General features: G+C 42.5%; 1 protein-coding gene across 9 annotated transcripts in view; it reads left to right on the top strand.

Moving 5' to 3' along the window:
• Window positions 1-24,688, top strand: part of Dlgap2 (DLG associated protein 2) — a 531,604-nt gene that overhangs the window by 26,733 nt on the left and 480,183 nt on the right. For 3 of the 9 annotated variants that reach the window (XM_063235010.1, XM_063235017.1, XM_063235011.1), the window contains exon 1: window positions 188-333. The exons of the other annotated variants lie outside the window; for them this stretch is intronic. The gene's annotated coding sequence lies outside the window, so the exon portion shown is untranslated. Of the gene's footprint in view, window positions 1-187; window positions 334-24,688 lie in introns of those variants that run through there. 9 annotated transcript variants of the gene reach the window in all.

Below are 24,688 nucleotides of genomic sequence, written 5' to 3'. Positions count from 1 at the left end.
TGTTGTTTGAATGAAAAAGAATGGCAGTAGTCTAGAGAACTGTGAAATAGAAGATCTTTTTAACTGTAGTCTTAACCTTTAGCTGATGATGTTCTTATTTAAACAGTATTAGAAGAGCTTCCTGGAGTAAAGCCGGGATGCGTGGACAGCTGGGAGTTTTGCTGCCTGACTGCACTTCCAGCTGCTCATTGGAAGCTTGAGCAAAGCCTGGTTTGTTCCAATAGGATGTTTATGCCTCACGGCTCCCTAATCTACAGCCACCTTAAGGCTGCAGTCTGAGTGTGCCACCAAGTCATGACTCCTCCCTCCAGATGTGGATCCACGACCACTGCTGTGAGTTTTGTGCTTAGTTGGTTTTCTAATTATATACCTTGGTAACCTGCATGTGAGTCCCGCAGGAGGGCCTGTGGCCTTGGTGGATGGGGCTGTGTGCTGTCATCTGCTTGGAACATCCAGGCCTCCTGCTGATCTGGACAGGGATTCCACAGCTGACCCAGGTACTGCAGAACTTAAAAGAACCATACAAAACTTCACCTAGAAATCTAGATATTTTACTCCTCAAAGTAAAGTGAAAGTTCAGGTAGAAAAAGTGGTTCTGATTGACCAGAATTGGTTGAAGAAAGCTCTTGGCTGTCACTGAGATGATCTGACAGTCACTTGGGATGAGAGCTTTACAGAAAGTGTGAATAGCACTTAGAGAACTTTCAAAACCCGAGTGTTGCAGGCTGGAGCTGGACATTTGGGTGCGTTTTCACGTGGCAGCCTCTTATTGGAGCCAGCCTGTGTTTCTCTGCTTTTGTCTTCATCGTTGTAAGGTTTTGTGTATGACTTTATTTAAAGTATTTTGTTGTAAAAATAAAAAGGTGACATGAGCTATAAAATTTTCAAAGGCTTTTTAGGGCTGATCTGATTTGATAACCTATACATTTTAAAGGCTATACATGGGAAAACCTCACTTACCTTCGTATGTGTGTGGTTTGTGGAGAATGTCCTTTAGCCTGCTGTATCTTAAATAGAAAAAGCTACAGAAATTCTTTGCTAAGTTATTCTGCCAGGAGTGGTAGAGGTAGTGTATATCAGTCTTTGGGTTAGAAAAAAGAAACAAAATAATTATTTGCCAAATACATAACATTTGATTTAGCTGGCTTAAATGATATCAATGTGCACCAACTTTTAGGGGCAAGTAAGTATCTGTCTAAATTATGTTCCATACAACATCCCCAAATAAGTCCTGAAATAATAGTGACTTGAGAGAAGTTAACTTTTTTGTAGTATAAACAAAGGTTAGAACTAGAACAGTCAGCTCTGTGTGAAGTCCCCTAATCACCATGGACACAGGCTCCTTCATCTTGCTGCCTGCAGCTTCCATCTCATGGACATGTAGGGATGCTGCGGCTCCTACCATCTCACCTGCTCTCTAGCCATTCATAGGAAAGGTGGCAAAGATGGGCGCCATCTCTGTTGTTAAGCACATGTTGTAGTTTCATGCACTACATTTCTGCTAAGTGTTATCATCCAGAACTTACTGGCCACCTGAGTTCTAGGCATGAGAGGAGTGTGGGGACTTATCTGGGGAGGGTTCCATTGATGTCCTGGACTTTGGGTTAGGGGCTCAGCGGCAGTGGTTGCCTCTGGCATCCCAGGGTGCAGCAGCCTGGGATGGCGCATTGAATGAGCAGTGCCTTAACCCTGTAAAATCTTTCTGATAGTGAAAGTTGATCCCCATGTAATTTTCACATGCCATAAAATGTTACTTTGATTTTTCAGTCACTTCCAGGTGCAAATACCATTTTCAGCTTGTGGGTCATATGAAAACAGGCAGTGGTATGACTTTGGAGCCCCTGTTCTAGTGCTTTGAGCAGGACACTATATGTCTCTGAGACGTTCCGTCCATTGGGGAGTAATAGCTACAAATATGTGGGTACCCGGTAACAGAGCCCAAAGTGACTGAAGTGAAAATGCACAGAGTTGAAGGAAGAGATACAGCAGTAGTTGGAAACTTTACTTTTAAATTTTAGTTATTAGCACATTAATTATATGAAGCAGTGTTTAACTTTGACTCTCTACTCATGCATAAATGAGCTTTGATCATCTCTACTTTTTCTGCTGCCCTCTCTTACCCTGGCCTACCGTTGCCTCTTCTCTAGTAATTCTGCGTTCATGCCATCTTTTCTCTTTCTCTAGATTCCACATGGGAGAAAACATGATACTCACCTGAGTCCTTTTTCCTTTAACAGTAAGCTCTCTAGTTCTGACTATGTTCTGCAGGTGACAGTCACTCTTCGTGGCTAAGTAGCACTCCATTATATATACCCCACATTCTCTTTAACCGTACATCCACTGATGGATGTCTAGGCTGACTTTATAACTTGGCTATTTGAACAGTGCCACAGCAGGCATGGGGGATATAGGTCCCTCTATAGCATGCTGATTTTGATTTCTTCAGGTATACGCCCAGGGGTGATGGAACTGGTTCCTATGGGTATTCTACATTTAGCTGCAGCTTTTCCAGCACCATTTGTGAGAGAGACTGTCTTCTCTGCAGGCGGTTGACAGGTTGCCTCGTTCATGGATCCTCTGACTCTTGATGCCAGTACCATGGACAGTTTTTGTTACAGTGTCTTCGTGGTCTATTTTGAAATCAGATATTATGAATATCTTTAGTGTTGCTCTTTTTTTCTCAGAAGTGCTTTGGCTATTCTTGGTCTTTTGTGCTTCTGTATGAAATTTTGGATTTTGTTCTAGTTCTGTATAGTGTGTCATTGGTATCCTGTGGGGAGTACTTTGGATTTGTAGATCACTTTTGGTAGTATAATCATTTTATCAGTACTGATTCTCTCAAACCATTAAACATGGGAGGTCTTTCTGTCCCACAGTGTCCTCGTCACTGTCTTTCCTCATATGGGTCATTCACCTCCTTGGTTAGGTTTATTCTTAAATATTTGATTAATTTTTTTGAGGTTATTGTGAGTGAGATTGTTTTCTTAATTTCTTTCTCAGTGAGTTCATTATTGGTTTATGGATAAGCTGAAAATTTTGTATGTAGATTTTGTGCCCTGCTACTTTGAGGAATTTATCAGCTCTAAGATAAATGGCCTCTTCCAGGTTTTCTAGGTATAAAGTCATATCTGCAAATAGGGATAAAGTAACTTTCTGTTTTCCTATCCATATCCTTTCTGCTTGTTTTTCTTGTCTGATTGCTATGGCTGAAGTTTGCGGTACTTGTTGAATAAGAGTGAACATCCTTGTCCATTTCCTGATTATAGGGGAAACACTTCTCAGTTTTCCCCAGCTGGCACAGGCCTGCCATGTACAGGCTCTGCGATTTTGAGGTCTCGTCTTCTGTCACTCATTCATTCAGGGTAGTATTGTGAAGAGATGTGGCATTTTACTGACAACTCTTTTTCTACTTCTTGAGATGATCATATGATTTTTATCTTTTATTTTGTTTATGCAGTGTATCACATTTTTAAAAGTTTGTTCTATCTGATTAAGTTTATTGGTATAATTTAGGTATATACATACAATGGTAACAATTCATCATAGGGATTTTGTAATATAGCTCGATTTGTGTTTTTTCCCTCCTATTCCCCTTCCCTCCCTTCCTCTCTTATTTGCAAAGCTTTGTTTCTACTCTATCCTTCTTTTTGCAACTTTAATTTTCCTTTCCTTCCCTTCCTCCTTTCCACCGCCTAGTCCCTCTTTCCTTTTGAACAATTTCTTCCCATTTTACCATATCTCTTGTACAATTTGGTTTTTATTCATACCTTCAGTTTCTCACTCCAGTGAGACAATGCAGTATTTACATATGTGTGTCTGATTTATTTCACTTAAAAGTATGGTCTCAAAGTTCAGTTAGCAATAAATGTCTTAAGCTTATCCTTCTTTATGGCAGAGTAATGCTCCATTGTATAAAAACCACGTTTTTTTTTTTTATCTATTCATCGGCTGATGGGCATTTGAGTTGCTTCACCTTCTTGGTATTTTCCCAAAAGAATTAAAAGCATTATATATCACCACAGTGATATATGCACACTTATGCTTATAGTGGCACAGTTTGTAATAGTATGGTACACTTATTGGTTTGATTATATTGAGCTAACATTGCATCCCTGGAATGAATCCAACTTGATTATGGTGTGTGATCTTTTTAATGTGATGTTGAATGCAGTTTAAAAGTATTTTGTTGAGGATTTTTGTATCTTTGTTCATCAAGGATATTATTCTATAGTTTTTGTTGTTGTTGTTGTGTTCTTGTTAAGTTTTGGTAGCAGAAAAATATTGATGTTTTAAATGAGTTTGAAAGAGTTCCTTTTCTACTTTGTGGAGCATTTTGAAGAGAGTAGTACTCTATTCTTCTTTAAAAGTCTGGCAAAATTAAGCAGTGAATCTATCTGGCTCTAGAATTTTTTTATTGAAAAGTTTTTTATTATTTTAATCTCTTTGTTTTTAAAATCTATTTAGGTTTTTAAAAAATTTGTCTCTAGAAATTTTTCATTTCTTTTAGACTTTCCAATTTATTCACATATAGTTTTTCAAAATATTTCTTAATGATCCTCTGGATTATAGTTGTTAAATTTGAATTATTGAACTTTTCATTTCCAAGATTTCTGTTTTGTTCTTCTCCAGCATCTGTTGAATTTCTGTTCCATACTCTGCATTGTCTTCCTACTTAAGTAGTTTATTTGACTTTATTCACTATCTAAAAATCCTTTCGAACTATTTTTCTGGTATTTCATCCACTTTGATATCTTTGGAGTCAGATTCCAGAAAGGCGTTGACTTTTTGAGGAATCATTTGCTTTGCTTTTTCATGCTTTTTGTATTTCTGTGTTTAGATCTGTGGGTCCATTGGTATGGAACTTTTTTCTACGTTTATGTGAGAGTCTTCTTGGTGAGCAGCCTTCTCTCAGCAAAGAGCCCAGGGAAACTGGTTTGTGTGTATTACAGAGCTGAGTTTAATTCCAGATGGACTTCTTCATGTAGTTCCCTTAACTTCTTATGTAGTGGGTCTCGATTCAGTCCTTGCTATGTCCGAGCCTAGGTGATTGTGTTCTCCCTAGGTAAAAGAGGCCATGCTCAGCTTGTGGCAGATAGGTCCTCGTTCTGTGGCCTCTTGGCCATGTACCCTTGGAGAGAGTGTAGACTGTGTGCTCGTGCCCTTTTCCTCTCCTTTGTGTGGCTCGCCTTGTGTGTCTTGGCTGTCTTGCTTCTCAGTGCTGGACCCAGCAGAAAGTAAAAGTTCCACTCATCGTTTTGCTCTGGGTTCATCTTCTCTGTGTGCTCTGAGGGCAGAGCTGATGCCAGTCATTGCAGCACTTTTGGATCTCAGGTACCTTCTGCAGTGCCTGCTCCAGGTTGGATGAATGCAGCAGGGTGCAGCCTCTGCATGGGCAGATACTGGGAGATAGGGCCGGGTCCCACCCTGCTCAACCCACCCTTTGCCTCTGACACTGCAAAACATAGCTCTACATGTAATCCCAGGTGATTTCATCACACACAAACAGCCCTTCCACCTGCAGCTCTCAGAGCTGGTCCTTTTCTCTGGAACTGACCCCTGCCACCACATAGAATTCCCAGTGGCATTGTTTCAGAAGCTTTTCCCATAGCCATACTAGCTCTCAAGGCCAACACCTACTGGGGCAGTGTATGACTTCTTTGCTGGTTTCTGGAGACAGGGAAATATAGTGACTTTTGACTCCCAAAGCAGTAAGGTGAAATAGAGACTCCCCAAAACCACTCCCAGTCCTGCTCTGGGATTGTATGCTAGGAAAAGAGGAGCATGCTGAGCAGGCTCCAGGCCACTGTGTAGACTGCACTTGTGTACCGTGGGGAGCTCTGTGGAAGCTGTGAGCTTTGCATTGTTCCCTCTTGCTTCTTTCCTCTCTCTGCTTACTTCTGCTGTGTAGCTGGATGCTTGGCACCTGTGTACTCTTTCTCGACCTCTTTTCCGCTCTTCAAAGCCCCCTCTCTCTTTTTCTTTTTAAAGCTCTTTTCACAGCAGAGCTTCAGCACCTTCCCACTGTCACACACCTCAAAAATTAGCTGCTTTCCAGTTGTTTTAATTCTGTCTCCTGGAGGAGCAGGCAACAGCTGAGAGTTCCTAATTTGCTTGCTTGCTTGCTTTCTTTCTTTCTTTCTTTCTTTCTTTCTTTCTTTCTTTCTTTTTTTCTTTCTTTCTTCCTTCCTTCCTTCCTTCCTTCCTTCCTTCCTTCCTTCCTTCCTTCCTTTCTTTTGGTACTAGGAATCAAACTTGGGACCTTTTGCTTGCCAGGCATGCACTGTGCCACTGAGCTATACCCCCAGGCCTCATTTTCTATTTTGTCCTGCTCTAGTTTTGGACTCTTGAGTAATGGTAGAAATCAGTTAGACCTAACAGATATAGTACAATACACCCAACAAAAACAGCTACATTTTCCTCTCAAGGACACATGAAGTATTCTCTAGGAAGATGGTCAGTCACCCAACAAAAATTTAATAAATTGTTAAAGATTTAAATCATGCAGTCTCTTTTCTGATTACAGTAGAATGAAAGTAAAACCCAGTAACAGAAGGAAAACTGGAAAAATCACAAATGTGTGGAAATTAAACAATGCGTTCTTTTTTAAAATTAATTTTATTTAAGGAGAAAAGAAAAAAAAGCAGAGAAAGGGTACAAGTTATACAGATTTACAGAAAAATGAACAGTAGGAAATCACTAGTTAATGGATTACATATTGTCATCTTAGAAATAATTGTTCAAGTCACAAAGTTAAAGCTTGTAAAGTGGACATTCCATCAATGATACTGCAAACAGTTCTGTTCAATGATCCAATAAAACTCTGTGATATCATTTTCTATCTTATACACTTAAATGTACATGCAGTTATATAGTTTAGAGCACTTTCTTTTCCTCTTTTTTGTACCATGACTATTACACATTTTGGGTTTCATTGCTCCCACGGTTCTTATTACTTTTTTGGAAGAGAGTAAAACCAAATGTGACATAATAGAACAGAATCAGTCAAGTCAAAAGGGTGGACATAATAGATAATGTAAAAACATAATACAAGGTGATCAACAATGGGTACCATAATGCCTCCTGCTATCTCTAATAGAATTGCCTATATCGTTAGTTATAATACAATTGAACAAAACAGTAAAGAATAAAACCAACAAAACCAAAACATTGGAGACATTGTAGGTCTTCAAAAGTAGATAAAAGTCAACGAGAATGGGCGTTATAATGAATCTCATTATCTTCACAGCTGATGCCTAAACTTTCGAACCTGATACTATCCAGCAAAACAGAATAGGGGAACATCAGTTAAAAACCAGATGGTGAGAGTAATACAGGGCTTTAAATCGAGGTAATGGAAGGTCAAAGTGGGTTACTATAATATATCCTGTTATTTTTTTCCTTTAATTAAAAGGATAAAGATAAAAAAGTAAATAATGGAGTGGAGATTGAGATAAAAGAGGGCATAACAATGAAACAGCGCAGATCAAAACATAACCATTTAAGCAGAATAGTGTTTCACCACCAGATAATCCTAACCGAAAAGTAGTTACCATATTGTCTCTTTCCTTGAAATCCTTGAGTACAACTTCGTATAGTGTAGCATTAAGTATATCAAAACAATGTAAAACCATTTAAGAGAATGACAGCATTACAGAGTATTTAGAATCGACTAACAGAAAATGAACAATGGTTTCTGTATAATCTCCTTGTCTTTAAAAGATTTTTGCTTATACTATCGTACATAATAAAATCCAATAAGATACAACCTACTTAGACCATTGGAGACAGAAGGACAAAAGCTAGATGAGACTTCAAAACAAGATGATACTAAATCAGTATTACCTATTAAGATGTCATTTTCTCCAAAATAGCTGTTCCTATCATCCAGTCTTCTCTGCCTCATTTCTGTTGAGCTCTTTTTCTGTCAGTAGCTGTCAGTTTGTCTTCTTCATTTTGTTCTCTGCTCCATTCATTGTGGCCTCCCCGCCACTATTTCTGGGTTCTTTGTATTTTTCTTTTTTTAGAATATCCTGCAATACTTTCTGTAGAGTTGAATTGGTGGTTGCAAATTCCCCCAGTTCCTCTTTATCCTGGAAGCACCTTGTTTTTCCATCAATTTCCAGGGACTGTTGTGCAGGATATCTCAATCTTGGCTGGAGATTATTATCTTTCAAAGCTTGAATTATTTCCCCCCACGCTCTTCGTGATTTGATGGTTTGTGCAGAGAAATCTTCTGTAATTCTGATGGGTGCTCCCTTGTAAGTGTTCTGTTTCTTGTCTCTGGCAGCTTTTAATATTCTGTTCTTGTATTGAATTTCTGGAATTTTTATTATTATATGCCTGGGTGTTGCTCTGTTTGGATTGTAGGTAGCTGGGGTCCTGTATGCCTCATACATCTGAGTATCTTTACCTTTTGCTAAATTAGGAAAATTCTCCTGGATTATTTCTGTGAGTAGCTTTTGTAGTTCACTTGTCTGTGTCCCTACTTCTTCTTTTATGTTCTTAATCCTTAAGTTATGGCTCCTCTTATCATCTTCTTGTCTTTGTATTATTGCTGTTTGTTTCTTTGTTATTTTTAAGAAGTTTTTCATTTCATTCTCCCATATTACAAGTCTGCCCTCCAGTTCAGATAGTCTGTCCTTAGTTTCTTTCAAGCTGTTATGCCAGTCTTGGATAGACTTCTTAATTTCTTGATAGTCCCTTTGAACCTGCTTCACGTACTCTATGCTTTCTCTGTTTTCTTCATCAAACAATTCTCCCCTCTTTTTCTGTTCTTCCATTCCACCATCTGTTTTTTCTTGGGTGGTGCTTAGCATTTCTCTAACTATTCTGCATACTTCTAGCTTCAGGTCGTTGATAACTTCATTCCTGAATTGGTCTATGAGGCTCTCTATATGGCGCTTTATGTCTATTGGTGCGGTGTCCGCTATTGCCTGTTTCTCAGAATTGGGGGCCGAGGAGCCTTTCTTGTTGCTGCCTCTTCCCATATTCTCTGTTCCTTATATATGCAAGCTTATATAAGAGGCCCAGCTTCTCTCCCAGTGAGCCACAGCCTGATCGAATTGCGCCAGTTAGGTGTTCCTGCCCGCCGCAGCACACCAGGGTGTTACGGACCAGGCAGCCTACGCGTCGCCCCTCCCGGCCACCGTCAGGCTCTGGGATCTGGGTTGGGACAGCCTACCGGGTCCGCCGGCAGCGTCAGGCAGGCCAGGCACTTTTCACCAATCCCGCCTGAGAGGGGGATGTGTGGCTGGAGTCGCCACCGCGCCCTGCTCCCACAGGACTGCTCGGGCCCAGAAAGTCCTCCGCTGGAGTCAAACTGTGTTAGAGTGTCAGTTTCTCTCACTCACCTCACCACAAGTCAGTGCACACCTCCCTGCCTGTCCTGTTTTCGACTCCGTTCGCAGATTGTCGTTCTCAGAGCTTCCGTGCGTCTCTCTCCTTGCCGAGCCGCTGTAGAGGCAGCCAGCCACCGCGCGGCAGGAAACCCAACTCGCGGCTTCCAATGGCATGGGGTCCAGCCTCCACACCAAGGCTTTTCTGTTCCTGTTTTAGCACCAGGACTGCATTCCAAGTTGGTTTCTCTCAGTCCAGTTCATTCCTGAGTCAGCAGAGCATATCTCTACCTGCTTATGTCTCCTTAGTCCGCACCAGTCCTAGCTTCTGAGCCGAGTGTTTCAGAGAGCCTCCGGTAGTTGCTGTTATCTGTCCACCATGTTCTCCCCGTCAGTCAACAATGCGCTCTTAAATAAACGGAACTCTAAGAAGAATTTACAAGGGAAATAAAGTACAGAGGAATAAGTGAGCAAAAGAACAGATCCTAGATCCCAGAGGACAAGGTAAGAGCTGTGCCAGGAACAACTGAGACCCAGCCACACTTACATGAGGCAACAAGAAAGATCTAAAATGATGAACACAATTGTACCTTTAAAAACTTAGGAAATTGCGTACTAAACCCGAAGTTATAAGTAGGAAGCAAAATCAAGATTAGAGATCAACAAAGAGAGGCTGGTAAATCAACCCAAAGCAGATTTTTCAAAAGATAAACAAAATTTAGTGAGATGGCCTAAACAGAACTTAATTTACTAAAATCAAAAATGGTAACATTGTGTACTGACAATAGAAATGTAAAAGCATTATAAAAACACTGTAAACAACTGTGTACCAACAACGGGATAACCTCAACAAAGTGAAAAAATTACCAGATGCACATGGAGACAGAGTGAGCAATCAAAAACCTCCCAGCAAGACGTCCAGGACCGGATGGTGTTGATTGTGAACTCTCTTAAGCCCTTGAAAAAGAATTAAACTGGTCTTTCTCAAACTCTCCAAAAACTGAGGTGGAGAGAGCATTTCTGCTTCCTTCTGTGAGCCCAGCATCAGTGCTTATGGGTAGTGACCTGCATTGACCATTATAGCCATAAATTTATTTTTTGACAAGTGTTTCAATTCATTTGACAGGGAAAGAATAGTCTCTTAAATGAATGGAATGGGGACAGCTGTATGTGGATATACAAAAAAGTTGACCCCATCTTCATATCACACAAATATTAATGTAAGGATCAGAGGTCTAATTATAAAAGCTAAACTATCAAATCCTTAGAAGAAAACACAAGCAAATCTTTATGATCTTACATTGGTAATGATTTCTTAAATATGACACCAAAAACCCAGGTAATAGAGGGGAAAAAGAAGATAAACTCAACTTTATATTAGGGGAAAATGTGTGCTTGAAGAGAATCAGGCAATTCATGTTTGGGAAAAAAACATTTGTAATCACATACGATGAAGATTTAGCACTAAGAATATGTAGATCACTCTTACAACACAACAATGAAAGGACAAAAACCCAGTTAAAAATGGGTCCAGCACATGAACAGATATTTCTTCAAAGGTGGTACACAGATGGCCAACATACATCTGAAAAGAGAGTCAACATCATCCGTCATAAAGGAAGGACAACTCGAAGCTACAGTGAGAAGCCACTCCCATGGCTGCTCACACTGTAAACTGACATTAGAGGACTGTAGCAAGTTCAGGCCAGGATGCAGAAAATTACTGGTGGCAACATGAAAGGTTCAGCTGCTGTGGGGACAATTTGGGAGTTTCTCCAAAAAGTTTACATTTTCACTACTTCTGGTGAGACAGCAATTTTATTTCCAAAGTATACAGCTAAAGGATTTGTTAATAGTGACTCAAACAGATATTTGCAAGGCAACATTCATAGTAGCCTTAGTTACAGTATCCAAAAGGTGCCCAGCAGTGGGTGAAGGGAACCACAGAATGTGGCATATAGAGATGGGGCATACACCCCCATGTGATATCGTGCACCATGACAGGGAATGACACAGGCTGCATGGATGGACCCAAGGACTCTATGCTAAGTGGAATAAGCCAGGCTCAAAAGGACAAATGGTAAGTGTTTCCAGTTACCTGAGGTACCTAGAATAGACAAGTTAGAAAGACAGAGTATAAATGAGCTTTCCAGGGCCTGAAAGAGGCAGGAGTAGGAGCAGAGTTAACATTCAGGATATTGGACAATTTTGGAAATAGGTAACCTTGATTATATGACATTGGGGATACAGTTAATGCCTATGAAAATGTTTTAAATGGCAAGTTTTACTATTTATCTTGTGCCACCATCACAGTAAGATTAACACTTAGGGATTCTGTCATTAAAGGTAAAAAGGGGAGTGGATGTCAGGTGGCAAAGTCTTCCCACACTCAGCATCTGTTGACAGTGTCCGCCCTGTGCTCCCCACACTCAGCTATGTATTGATAATGTCTGCTCTGCATGTACTGGGTGGAGCTAAAAAGGGAAGTGTGAACTCTGAAAATCATAGGCCCTGAAAAACAGCAGCTATGCTTTTAGTAGTCATTGATTAGAAAACCTAAATATCTCATTAACTCATCAATGCTTTTGAGTGAGGAATTTTTCCCATGTTCTCCATCATCTCCTACCATTACTCTGGTCTCCTAGGGCTTCTTTGATAGGGAGCTTCCAGGTAAAGCAGTTACTCTTCAGCAGCACCTATTCAATTATAAATACCCTAATACTCATTATATGGGGGACATCTGATCACGTTATAGGGTTACAAAATGCTTCTAAGTCTCTTGCTAAAATACTCTAGGTTAAATATCTCAGCATGGATGAGGACACTTGTCACAGGATCAGTATGTGAGCTACAGCTTGGTCTTCAGCTGTGTTTATTTCAGCCATGGACGTGTATTGCAGTGAGCAGGTTGCCGGCAGCAGCAGCAGCAGAAAAGAGCAAAGCTGCTTTGTGAGAGGATGCATGGACCCTGAGCTGTGATCTGATGGCCTGGGTGGCTGGAAGCTCCTGTTCTCTATTTGAGAAGATAATGCACACTGGATGATGACATCTTGATTGCTCACTATGCTAGTTCCTTCAGGTGGGCACAGTTATATCACTACCAAGAGGAGGTTGTGAGGCTGGCTGGGGCTGATGGTATGTGGAGCTGGAGAATGGAAAGCTAGGACCTAAAATTTGTGTCTTGGAATGTGTTGGATGCTGTTTCCATGAGCCTATATTTACCCATTTACCCATGTCTCTTGAATGGAAGCTGGGTGCTTTGATTGTGACTTGTGCTTAGCCACTGTGCTGATAATACTGTAAGAAGTATGTGACTAGTGGTGATAGAACACATTTGTGAAAGTCCTCAGAGCTACAGAATTGAACACTTGTCTTGTTGTGACCCATGCAGCTTCTGAGGTTCTTGGGGTGAAGGACTGTGAGAGGATGAGAAAAATAAAGAAGAGACAAAGTTGGGGTCAGGTGCAGCACTTACTCTCCTAATGGGAGGAAAGGAACTGCTCAACCAGTGCAACATGTTTTTTTATATCCTGGGAAGTTCTTATATACTGGGAAGTTTTTAATAATGTCAAGTTCAGTCCCTCTGCCTAGCAATCCATTGCTTGGGTTGTCTAGGAGTTTGGTGTTTTTTCTGGGCTGTAACAATTTTTTAGTGGCTGACCTGGGAGCTCTTTGTTTTTTGGTAGCATCATGTCTGAGTCATGCCCTAGGTCAATTTCCAGCTTCAAGGCTCCCAATATTGTCTTATATATTTTGCCTCAATATAAAGTATTTAAGAATCAAGGCATGGTGTAGCACTCATGTAATCCCAACTGTCTGGGAGGCTGAGGCAGGAATTCGCTAGGTAAAGCCCAGCCTGGGCAATTTGGAAATTTAGTGAGACCCTGTCTCAAAATAAAAAATGAAAAAGTACTGGGATGTAGCTCAGTGAGGAAAACATAGGTTCAGTCCCTAATACTACAAACAAAAATGTGCAGAAGGCTTTAGATGCATGGTGTTCTGAGAAATACAGCATCTTTGTTCTGATCCTGGGGCATTGCCACAGCAGAGCTTCATGGGTAGAGGCTCCCTGGCACCATCAGCTACCTAAGTAGGTATTAGTTCTGTGGGCAGGTGTGGACCATTAAGAGTGCTGTCACTGGAACATTTCATGGTTTCTTCTATGACTTAGATTGTAAATAAGTGCAGCATATTGTTGCTGATATATTGGAATTCCTAAAATAATGTTTCTTAATGGTATTTGGAGTTGAGTTGCACATATTCTGTTTAGGGGTCCTTGGCAAATCTACAATTGAAAAACCAATTGACTTGTAATGGTTAAGCTTATCAACTTGCTTGGCTTGACGTCTACTCAAGGGGTTAAGAAAGTACACTTCCATGTGTGTTCAGCTGGGTCATGGGGGGTGGCTTTGGGGCCTGTATCTGGTCCCTGCCTCTGCTTCTTTGGTGCTATTCTGCTGTCCTGCTTTCCAGCTGCTATGAACGAAGCATGTTTGCTTCATCACATCCTTCCACCATGAGGCTCTTGCCTTAGAGCCAGTTTACCATGGGCTGAATTCCCTCAAACCACAAGTCAAATCAACCTCTCTTTCTTTAAGTTGTTGGTGTTATTATGTCCCAGCCATGAGAAGCTGAATAATGCACATGTATACTGTGTTATCAACTCTAGTCACTTATGTACATAAAATGTATTGTGTATCATATGATATATTAATTTTGCAAAATTACAGAAAGTTTAGGGTCCTTCTTTTCTAGAGATAAAGAAATCCTGGTGTGTGGGCTGGGGTTCAGTATTTGGAATATAGGTCCTTTCTCTGTGACTGCCCTGTCATCCTCAGAAAGGATGCTGTGGGGCAGCTCCAGCTCTGATGGAGATTGTCCTTCTTACTATACCTCTGCCAATGGTTCCAGACACCCCACCCTGGATATCTGTCTTCACCTTTCTGCCTGTCCTCTGTTGCTCACAGTAGCTTCAGTCTTCCCCAGCTGTTGGCACCAAGGTCCTGGATTTTTTTGGGAACCACATTTCTGCCATGTGCATGTGTGTGTGCATACGTGAGTTTCTAGCTCTCCAGCAGCAGGGCAGGGGAGAACATCTTGGAGCCACACACATCTGCTCTCACCGTTTCCTCTCCAAAGCATTTGGTTGGGTGACTCATGTAAACATAGTTCCTAACATGAGGAGGCCATCGCAGATATACTTTGTGGTCATTGTGATGATGCCCAGAGACACATGTGGTGAGGTGTGAAGTCATGTCCCTCATGTTTATACACTGCTTCCTTGGTTGCCATGTACTTGGCATTACTTCTGCAGAACTCGGCATGCTACAGCCTCTCACAGCATGAACAGTAGTTTCTCTGCATCCTGATGTCTGTGGAGCTACAGATATGAGCTCCTTTATACTGGGGCATGAGTCCTAAGGAATGAATCTGTTGGCCAGGGATTTAGCTCAGCAGTGTAAGCGCCTGCTTGACAAGTGCAAGATCATGAGTTTGATCCTAGGTACCAAATAAATAAATAAATAAATAAATAAATGAGTCAAGGGAATAGATTCAATACAGGACACATAATTTAGAGTATTATTTTATAATATTCGCCCAAAAATTCAAATGTAGAAGAGTGCAAGAGATCTGTTCATATACTAGAGACCCAAAGAATCCAGCTAAAGTGCTAGATCCCACAGCAATGTCCTGCATGAATCCAGCTTAAGACCTAGAGCCGATGGCAATGTCCTTCATAAGTCCAACTGGAGGCCTGGATGGGCCCACAACAATGTCTCCTGCTAGTCTTTACCAAGGATCTGCACTGCAAAGGTCCAAAGGCCAGTGTTAGAAGCTAGAAAGTCTGTGTCAGTGGGATGAAGGGTCTATGCTACCAGGTTGAGAGATCTGCACTGGAGCCAGGAAACAATCTTCAAGGTAAGGACCAGGGCTCCCCAAAGAGGACTGCAGCCATCCTCAGTGACAGAGGACCCAAGTTCCTCTGCTGATGAGGACAGCCAAGTTTATATCAGGGAAACTGGTGTGACAAGCTTCTCCAGGAGAATCAACAGCACACCATCCTCCCATCCGGTTCTGCTTTTATGCCATTGGCAACAGTCCTCAGGTGGGCCCTCCACACCCAGCACCAGCTTAGTCAGTTCCACTGGGAGTTACAAATTGAGCATTAGTTACCCACTGCAGTGTCCTAGTGTGCCTTCCTTGTAGTGCAGACATCTTAGGGTCCATTTATAGAAACCCATATGGCTTTATTGTTACTAGGTGAGAGGACCTCATGGGACCACCTTCTTTCTCAGTGTGTCCTGTCAGTCACACACATGTCATTACACACATGATTGTCGTTTCTGGCATTGATGCATTATATTCATTGCTGATATTGGTAGAGTACTGCAGAGGTAATTGCAACTCTGTAGTGTAGAATATGAATGTTTCCTTTTGCATTTATTAAAGCAATTCTTTCTCCAAGCTCTTTTTGATCTTCTTTTACCATTTTGCCTCTTTGTGTCCTCATATAAACTGATATAGAATGTTCTGGTTTGTCTGGGGAGCTCTCAACATTTTTTTCTTCTGGAAATCAGCTGTGAAGCCACAAGTCTGCAATTCTGTGCTGGTTGTATCTAGTATGGCCCTTGAGAAGCTCATCAAAGTTGGGGATTTGACCTGATAACCAAGGTAGCAATTGTGTGACTGATGGGTGAGCCCTGTGGATATTGGGAAGATTCTGGCAAGGAGTGATTCATGTCCTGGACACATGGAGATTTCATCACCTCACTCAAATAATAGTTTACAATTTCTGGAGTTTTCCACTTGGCATTTTCTAGCTACAGTAGACTATAGGCAACTAAAACCTGAGAAAGTGAAACCATGTATAAAGGACAGCTATACTTATTCCTACCTCCCTGTCTGCATTGTGGCTCTTGCTATGCCAACATCAGCAATCATGGTGTTGGAACATAGGAATGGTGTCATGTGTCCATAACACAGGAACAGTGTCATGCAATAATGCACAGAAATGATGTTGCAGTGGAAGTAGCACATGGGTACAATGTTCTGTACAGTTACACATGGGAACAGTATCATGACTGCAGGAATGCACATGAATGGCATTTTGGTGATGGCAACATGGGAATGATAGCTTGCACCCATGGCTCCCCACGGGTAGGGAAAGCTGTCTTGGCTACGTCTATGAGAATAGTGAAGTGCATCATTCCAGCCAGCATGGCCAGTGTCCGTGTCACTAGGACACAGTAGGAGCTGAAACCCAGGTCTATTTGACCTCAAAACTCCCTTGAATTTAAAAATGAATATTTTCTTTGCATTTAACAACACTTCCAAAGCACCTAATGAGAACATGTCTTGCATTTAGCTGGGATTATTTGTGGTGAGGAGGCCAGTAGTGCAGGCCCCTGAAGAACAGTAGACATATAGGGCTCTGGGACATCCAGGGTGTCAAGAAACTGTGTGAAACCTCTGCTGGCATGGCCGTGTGTGGCCAGCCCCCACTTCTTTTTATGGAGAAACTGTGAATCAGTGCCTCGTTGCCTACCGCTTGATCACGTTCTCTGAATACCTGTGGGCTGATGGATATCTGTACAGGTCTAGGGTGGCCTGGACACAGATGATGTCCATAGTGGCTATTGAGGTTGGAAGAGATGTGAGGAGAAAGCCACACAGAAGCCAGGCATGTAACATTACATTTGGGACATAGTCTAGTGAAATCTGACCTTTTACCTCTAAGAACATGTATACTTTGTGTGATTGATAATGTTTACATATGTGCTAAGGAGGTTTTTTCTGTTTTGTTTTCTTTTAGTTTGAGTTCCTTAAGTTCAAATTATAATCATGCACCTTTTCATCATGGGGACACATTCTGAGATGCATCCTTAGGTGATTTTGTTGCATAAATGTTGTAGTTGCACAATCCAGACAGGCCAGCTGCTTGCTCCCCAGGCAGTGGTATAGTCTGCTTCTCCCAAGGCTGTGCACCACATCGATGCTGCAGACAATTGTAACATAGGGTTATTATGCATTTGTATGCCTTATATATCTGCACAGAAAACAATACACTTCCATAGTAACACTTAGCTTTAAACACACACCGTATAGCCACACAAAATATTTTTTCTTTGCCTGTTTATTCTCTTGTTTTGTTCTATATTTTGTTCTATTGCACAACCCTCCCCTTATTTTTTGGTACTGGTGATTTTGGATTGAATCCAGGGCATTTGTGTTGAGTCACTCACTCTCCTTCTTTCTGAGAACAACGCTTGCTAAATAGTCCAGGCTGTGCTCAAACTTGTGATCCTTTTGTGTCAGTCTTTCAGAGTGCTGAAATTACAGGAATTGCCACCATACCTGGCATTTTTTTTCCTTTTTGGAAATTTTTTTGAGTTAAAAACTCAAGCACAGATGTTAATGTTACATGTTAATCTAGGCCTGTTCAGGTAATTGTCATCACTATTTCCCCCCAAATCTATCCTATTGTAATCTCTGTGGGGACTAACTTGCATAGCACCCTGTGTATTAGTCACCTTCCCGTTGATGGTACAAAATACCCCGTGCTTGAGGTGTAAAGGAAAGAGTTATTTTGGCTCATGGTTTCAGAGATTTCAGTCCATGGTTGGCTGGCATCAGGCAGGAACATCGTGGCAGAGGAACACTGTTCACATCATGGCTTCAGAGGGAAGATGCACCCTTCCAGGTCAGGGACCCTGACTTATTTTCTGCCCAGGACCCTGCCTCAGCAGCATACTCAGCTATGAACTCATCCATCCTCTGATGATGATCTGATTTGCCCTCACTGTACACAAGAATATGGTGGGGGTATGCTGCAACTCACACATCCCTTAAGGTTCTTGGAGTGAAGGACCACAGTAGGATGAGAAAAACAAAGAAGAGACAAAAGCTGGGGCCACCTGATGAGTGGAAAGGAACTTCCCCCTCATTGTAGGAGTATTTATTTATACACTTAGCAATACAGTGTCTGTGGTACCCCTTTTGCCTAGCAACCCATTACCTGGATTGTCTTGGGGCTTGGTGTTTTTCTGAGCTGAGTAAGCTGCTTCATGTGGCTTTCCCTGAGTGTTCTTTGTTCTCAGAGAAGTCATACCACAGCCCTGAACATGTGGTCAATCTCTAGCCTCAACAGCTACAAACAGGGGATGTTTTTATCTAGGCAATAACACTTCTTGTGACCATAGTGCATCCCTCTGCCCACCTCATTTTGCTCCTGGACCATCACCTGCTATGAATGTGGTAACTCCACCCTGGAGCCCTTCCCAGGGACCTGACTGGTATGCTGGAGGACCTGCTTCTCTTCTTGGAGGCCTGACTTGGGTGGTTTCCTGGGTCAGTTTCTTTTCCATCATAGACTTACTTGTAGTACATAATGCACCATGCAGTGCTGAGTTTGTTTTCAAGCATTTAAAGGAATTGCTTGACATCAGCAGGGGTCTTTGTTCCTCTCTCTGTAGATGTTCTTGGCTCATTCTTTCTCTCCTGCTCTTTTCTTTCTTCTCCAGTGACACACTCCTGACCTAGATCCATTGTCATCTTATGGGACTATGCCATATATATGATCTGTTGTTGACTGAAGTATCATGTACTGCGTTACTGTGTATTAATGTTATATTGATCTTATGTTACTAGATTGTATTGGTCTAAGTGGATAACACGATGTCATATTTGTCTAGACATATGATTTTAAGAATATTGCAGAAACTATACTTATTCCAACTATATAACTTACTTTCTGAACCTTGAATGATCACTGGCATTTATCAGAATCTAATTGTATGACAAACTGATAAAAAACATGACCCTTGTCCTACCAGTGAAGCTAAGGAACAGGTGGAGTAGCAGCTGCAATAAGGGCCACCACCTGCTGTCTGTGCCCAGCTTATTTCTGTGTGCCTGGTGGGAGCAGCGACTGAATGGATGTGAGGGAAGGAGGGATTCTGTCCCCATTGCCAGCTCTTGGAGATCCTTTCTACAGTTGCCTTGGGTCCCAAATATCGAGGTACCTTGCACAAAGACTCTTGTGGGGCATGTGGCGCCTGGTGACTGAGAGCCCAGACCTGTTGGCTGAGGAGCCACTGCAAGATAACTTCTGAGGTGGCATTGTGTAGCACACAGTTGGCCTCGTAGAGTCAGGCAGAAGAGAGGAGGCAGCTGTCCCAGGCATGGGCAGAATCCCATTGGCAGCAACACTCTGAGGACTGCAGAGTCTGACACCACAGACATGGCAGCCCTCACAGGCACTTGTTCTTTCAAGCGGAATCAAGAAGTAGACTCCGTGGCCTCACTTGGACTCTGCCTCCTTTTGAAGACTCTCTCTAGTTTTGCCATTTCGTTTTTAAAATTATATATCCATTCTTTGCAGATCAGCTCTTTTTCAAGCTTGATGCTTAGGTTGTATGTGCTCTGTGGTAAGTTTGGGGAAACAAGGGGGGCTTTGGTTGGCTGTGCAAGGGTGCTTGGAGCGACCATGGGCTGGATCTAGCCAGGCACTGAGGTTCTGGAGGCTGCACTAGGCAGAGCAGACAGGGAGGGACAGAGATGGCTGGTGACCTCTGATGTCAGGAAGTGTGTCCTCATCCTCCCACACCCACTAGTGCAGGGGAAAGCTTGCAAACACATTCTGGCACTTAGCAACAGTTTTCCCATTTTTGTTTAATGAGAATACCAAAACATTGTTCTTAGTCGTTTAAGTAGGGCTGCCTTATGTGGGTGAAAGGGACACTGCTTCTTTTCTAATGATTTTTGGTTTGTTTAGTAGTTTGGGCACAACATTTGGTGAAAAATTAATAATTGAGAAAATGACAAAATTGACCATTTCTTTTAAATTAAAATTCTATTTTGTTTTTTCTTAATTTTTATTTGTTCTTAGTCTCAGATTGATTTAAGCAGGCAGATTTGCTATATAGTGGTATGTAAATGGGCATCCATATTTTTAAAACATTTCCTTGTTATTCTTTTTGGTGGTACATATGTTTAGTATATGACGTTTACATTTCTTGGAGTTGGTAAATGTACACAATGCAACTTAATTTCTTTTTAATCCTCGTTTCTTTCTCTCTCTTGCATCCACTCTTGATCCTTTTCCCTGTGCCTGTGTCTCTGAGTGCCACCTGGGGCTGGGCTATGCTCTTTCCTTTGGAACCTTCTGGGCCGTGTGTCTGCACTGCAGCTGGGCCAAGTTTAGAGTGCTTCCTATGTCATGTAGCAGTGGCCCCGTTATTCCAGCATGGATCTGTTTGATAATTTGTTGGCATTAGACCTACTTAATGAGTTGAAGGATTGCAGCAGCAGTTTGTGCTAGAAGTGAACACCCATTACTAGCAATGCCCCTGTCTTTTACAATCTTATACGACCACTCTTTGTCGCTTAGCACTGGGCACCACACAGTGGGTGCTGCTGGGCTGGTAACTAAAGGCAAGGTTTCACAAGCCATCGGTTTCCATGGAGACCAGGTGTGAGTCGTCATCTATCCGGATGCTTCTTGCATTCCTAGAAAACTACTCAAGGACAAGGACACTGGCAGGCTGGACACATCACTGTTCACAGAGAACAGTGTGTCATTCCTTCAAGATGTCCATCAGGGAAGGCTTGTTTTTCAATCCTCGATCAACATGGATTCATCCAGTTCTCCATAAGTCTTAGGTTATAGGAAAATCACAAACACGTACACTCAAGTATCCATTAGTAGGGTTCAAGGTCTGCAGATGACTTATGTGTGGGCCCTATCCTCTCAGGCCACAGGGCTGCCTTGAGTCAAATTTCTCCCTTGACCTAGCCTCCTCCATCCTGTCTACTCTGACAAACAGCTGTTCTCAGTGTCTAACAGTTAGCAGTTGAAGGAATGAACCTATGTTTTGTTAGCACTTGGGTAGATTTATTTAGTACTAAGTCATGGTCTTTTAGGGTCTGTCTCTGAGTAGGCTGGATGAGGAAATGGGACCATCACAATGACTTCTCATAGGGAAGACAAGGTGCAGCGTCTTCTGCAGTCACATCTGAGGGGTGGGGACCTAGTCTGGGGACACCAAGAGTCTGACAGCTGGAGAGAAGCTAATCCTGGGATCCAGATTGACTTTGGGGACATGAAGAAGCTTCTTGTGTCTTCTTTGGAAGGTCTCTGGGGGGAACAGGGGCTTGAGGCTTGTTGAAACCAGCAGTTGGATCCCTGGCGGGAAGGAGTTGGAAGGAGCTGCTGTTGTTTCTTCAGAGTCAGATCCTAGGGAATAGATGCCAGAGAGATCCTTGGCAGGAGAAGCTTCCTTCCTAGACCAGGCAGAGCCTTGTGCCTGCCACACCCTACATGGGTGCATCCAGGGACAGCTGATTCCCTTGCTAGGTGCAGGGTTCTGGGGATCTGTGGTCCCTGGACAAATCAGGCACTGAACATCTGGATATATTTGGAAGTGAAAGAATCTAAGAAAACACAGGCCAGGGAGGTTTCCCTCCCCCTCCCATCAAGAGAGGAGAATTCCAGTGGAGGTTTCTTTCTAGAAGAATTTGTCCTCTGCACTGTAGGGTTTCATGCATTAGAATTTCTTTCTATATTGTTCATTCAAGATTTCCATCATTATCCTATGCTTCTCTTTTTTTATCTGTGTCTTCTTTAGATATGCTGAGCAATTCTTTCATTATGTTTATGATTTCTTCTTTCACCTGACTTTATTTCTGATTTGATTACTTTTGCAATCTCATTAAGTTTTTTTAAATTATTACTTCAGTTGCTATCCTCTTGGAGATTTCAGGTGTGTGACTTCCATTTTATTCCATGACTGTATCTTTCAGACTTGTTCTGTGTGGCCTGGATTTCTGAATCTGCCTTTTGCTCCTTTGTCTTGACATTCTCCTGGGTTCCTCCCAACAAGTTGATGTGGGGTCCCAGGCACTTCCCATGCTGGGGCTGCCCCTCTGTGTTGTAGGGGAATGGGACAGGCACCTGGGTTCCTCTGACCCCAGGTTCCACCTCCCCCAGTTGTCAGGGCATGGGGAAGGCTTCTCCAAATCTATGCAGTTACACTGAGGCTTCCTTGATGACCAGGTATGCATGGAGGTGGGACTGCTTCTCTCAGCCTGTGTATCTACACTGGGACTCACGCAATGGTGGTAAGTACACAGGGATGTGTTTGTTTGATTCTCCTGGTTGGATGATGGCTGCCCAAAGGAAGCAAGGGCCTCCCGTGCTGGCCTGAGAGTGCACAGGACTTACCTAGCTATGTGTCCCTGATCCCTCTGGCTGTCCACAAGAAGCAAGCCTTCCAGTGGCAGCAGCCAGCAGGCAGAGGCAGATCTGTCTGGGTGTCTCTGCTCATGCTGGCTGGCTGCCTGCATAAAGCCTGAGTGGTGGACTTCTGATGGGCTGCTGGAGCTTACATCTTGAACCAAGGGCAAGATGTGGGGCTCTGCATCCAGGACAGTAGCCTCCCCGCAGTGTGAGCTCAGTAGCCTCCACCCAGTGTGAGCTCCTACGTCTTCCTGGAAAGGACTGCTTGACAATGCATCTGACCATGGATATCTCCATTATCTGTGGCTTCAGACTCTGACTGGTGACCAGGGTTTTTTCCTTATAGAAAATGAGATTAGAGATAAAGATAAATGTTGCTCACTGCAGGAACTGTGTGTTCCTCAGGGCTTGTGCCTGCTAGAGCCAGTACATTGGTCTATTCTTTGATTCCCATGTAATCTCCCCTGGTGGCTCTGTTTTTCAATGAGCTTCTGTCTGTGGCTGGGAAGACATGGTGGTCGCCTGTCACTGATGACCTCCTGTCATGAACTCCGAGGTGTGACCGCTATGTGCTGTGCTGAGTTCAGGAATCTGCGATGACTTTGAGGACATGTCTATATCAGGCAGCTCCTGTAACCAGCCCAGTTGTCAGATGCCTCAGCAATGACTTTCCTTCCTTTTGTCCAGGGTGGTGATGGAGTTTTATTCATGTCTGAAGAAACAGTGTATCATGCCCAAGGGGGCCCTCACTTTTTGTGAGGTGCATTTGGATCACACTTAGGCCTGAGGAAGGTGCAGCCTTTCCCTGTGTTCTGTGGCACTTAAGGGAAATGAAAGTGTTCTTGGGGACATAGGGTGTCCCCAAGTAATGCACAGGTTCAGGCCAGTGCATTACTGTCTTCCAAAGATGTAACCTCTTCTCCACTGTGATTTGGGGTGCTATTTCATCCTCCAGGGATGAATCAGAATTGAGTGATAATTGCAAGATTCCTTAATTTATGTCAGTGATGACTTGAATTCCTATAAACCCTGAACATGTCATTGTGTATGTTTCTGCTTGTCTGGAACATCTATTTACAAATGCCACAAAAACTTTAGTACAAATTTAAAACAAGCATGATGAGCAGGTGCTTTTTAGAAAGGGTTGTAAAACAGTCTCTGCCAATGCATAGATTAATGTAAATCTATGAGAAAATTGAAGAGAACCCCTTGTGAAGCAGATGAAAGGCCTTCAGAAACCCTGCTGGTTTTACTAACAGAGTTTTGCCTTCTTTAGTTATCCAGGCCTCTGAGTACTCAGCAGCTGGGTATAAAACAGGCTTTTCTCTTGTTTCCTGCTCAGAATTGTCAGGTAACAGGGTAAGTGCCAACCCCACTCAAAGTCAGGCCAGTCCAGCTAACCTAATGGTTTAGTCCCTTAACCACTGCCACGTTCAGGGGCACACGGGATTGGCTGAAGAACATGACCCTCAGAAGCACTTTCCTTTAAAACTTACCAGGTTAAAAATTGATGGAAACAGGGCAGAGAATAGAGTGTGCTTAGCATGTTTAGAGTGCTGGATTCAATCTTCAGCACCAAAAAAAAGAATTTGGAAGCAATGCACACATCTCATAAAGTGAGACGAGTACACCCATGTAGAGTACAGGGTAAGTATGTCCTGTACAGGAGCCCCCAGGGGGCTATGTTGACAGTGCAGTGAGCATCCTTGACTGCTGACGTCCAGCAGAAACATGACTTCAGGAACATACCAAATTTTAAACTTGCTAGTTGCCAGAATTTTAAAAATATACATAAATGGGTGAAATCATATTTGCTAATATGTTTTATTTAAGCTATCATATTATAAATGTTATAATGTCATTTGTAATCATAAAATAATAAAAAAATATTTTGTTTTTCATAGTCAGTTGTAAAATCCCCACATGTTACAGGCTTGCAGGGACACTCTGGGTCAGGGATCTTTTCGAACGGCTGGTTGTAGACCTGTCCCTCTGCACAGTTGGTCTTTAGAGCATGTGTATGTTCCACTGCCTTGGGGGCCTTCTGTGTTCATCCATGCAACTTCCCTGGCTCCTTTTGATGACTTCAAAGCACAGAGAGCAGAGAGGGCAGCCA

Source organism: Cavia porcellus, unplaced genomic scaffold (genome assembly GCF_034190915.1).
Source record: "Cavia porcellus strain 051 isolate PalLab524CR breed Dunkin Hartley unplaced genomic scaffold, mCavPor4.1 scaffold_24, whole genome shotgun sequence".
Lineage (NCBI taxonomy): Eukaryota > Metazoa > Chordata > Mammalia > Rodentia > Caviidae > Cavia > Cavia porcellus.
This window is presented reverse-complemented; position numbering and strand designations above follow the sequence as displayed.